Raw genomic sequence first — 1,966 nt, 5'->3', positions numbered from 1 at the left:
AATGCCGTTCAAACCACTAGCGAATGAGCTTGCAACCAAAGCTTCAACCATTCGAGGCACCAATGAACATATATCAAACCGAGCCTTACATAAACAATTAATTGCCTTTTTGAACAACGAATTAACCAACCTTAAAAAACAACATGCACGACGTAATCCCTTCTCAAATTGGAACAAGGACAACAAGATCACAAAGCAAATTAAATGCTGGATAACCCAAACAATTTCCAAAGACTCATACAAATAACCATAGGGAAAGTCAAGAGGTGATTTGGTAAAGGGTTCTCATAATATAACCCTGAAATCCTTCAACACCTATAAACACCAAGTGGTTTTTTCAAAGAACAGATGCTTGCTATCGGCCTTGAACCATACTAACAGTAACATTGTTAACAGAGCATTTCCTTAGGTTGTTTTGTGAGGAGCAAGCATCTCGGGCAATCTGCCTTTCGGTGTATGCAGGTTGCTTTGGAAGAGGCAGATCGATAATCTCACTTTTAAGCATGGAAATAACAATGGATACACTTGGCCTATCATTAGCAAAATCTTGCACACACAACAGCCCTACATGTATGCATCTCAAAATTTCCATTTCAAAGCATGGTTCACATATGATTGGGTCATTTAATGCCACAATGTTGTTTGCATTCCACATTTTCCATGCCTGAAAACATGGAAACAGGATTGAAATTCTTAGCATCAATACTAAAACTCATAAGAAACATGCAATTGAAGTTCTTAAAAAAATGAGGCAACGATATAAGGAGGACTTATAAATCCTAGAAGGCTCATGTCGTCCTCATCATCATAAAAGCAAGAATTTCTTCTTCCACTAACAATCTTAAGTAACAACACTCCAAAGCTAAAGACATCCGATTTCTCTGAAAATCGCCCTTTCATTGCATATTCAGGGGACATGTACCCGCTGAATTTTAACAATAAAACACATCCAAATGTTGTTACATGGAATATTAGTATAATTATATTTGTGAATTTTGCCAAACGAAGGTACTTACTATGTTCCAACGACCCTTATAGTATTGGCTTGATCTCCATTGTCCCCAAAAATCCTAGCCAAACCAAAATCTGATATTTTTGGATTTAGCTCTTCATCCAACAAGATATTACTCGCTTTTAGGTCTCTATGGATAATCTTTAATCTGGAATCCCTATGAAGGTACAATAGACCTCGACAGATTCCCTCGATAATGTTGAAGCGTCTTCTCCAATCTAGCAGTTTTGATTTGACTAGATCTAAAGGAAATTATTCAAATTAACCAAATAAGAAGAAAAAAAAAAGAAAAGAAAATTTAGTACACTCGGTTTGAACGTGCAAGGTGAACTCTATCATGTTTGTAAAAGCTGAAAATTTGGTGAAGTCACATAAGAAAAGTATGCATTTACAAACTAAGATACCACAACTAAGAATATCATTTCATTTTTTTCTCTCAATGTAGATAATTTAAGATTGTAATACTGGAAGATACTAACAAAGGGCATAAGCATGAACTAACCAAAGAGAAATGCGTCCAAACTTTTGTTTGGCAAGTATTCGTAAACCAACATCTTTTCTCCCCCTTCAACACAGTTGCCAAGGAGTCTAACGAGATTTCAGTGCTGGAGTTTAGATATCACTACCACCTCATTCATAAATTCTTCTTGCCCTTGTCCAGAGGCTCTTGAAAGTTTTTTTACTGCAATTTCTTGTCCATTTGACAATTTTCCCTGTAAACAAAGAAACAAGTAATTGACTACATATTCAAGTTGTTAGGTAATAAGCCTCTACAAGAGCAAGCATTACCCTATATACGGGACCAAACCCACCCTGTCCAAGCTTGTTTGATTGATGGAAGTTGTTTGTTGCACTTGCCAGCTCCTGAAGGTTGAATAACAGTGGCTCTTGGAGTTTAACTTGGTTCACGTTGTCTCCAAGCTTCTCTTCACCAAAAAATTTGTACAATAACAT

At 36.5% G+C, this 1,966-nt stretch overlaps 1 pseudogene; it reads right to left on the bottom strand.

Moving 5' to 3' along the window:
- Positions 1–355: 355 nt before the first annotated feature.
- Positions 356–1,966, bottom strand: LOC132169964 (G-type lectin S-receptor-like serine/threonine-protein kinase SD1-13; annotated as a pseudogene).

This window comes from Corylus avellana, chromosome 1, assembly GCF_965113065.1.
Source record: "Corylus avellana chromosome 1, dhCorAvel1.hap1.2, whole genome shotgun sequence".
NCBI lineage: Eukaryota > Viridiplantae > Streptophyta > Magnoliopsida > Fagales > Betulaceae > Corylus > Corylus avellana.
This window is presented reverse-complemented; position numbering and strand designations above follow the sequence as displayed.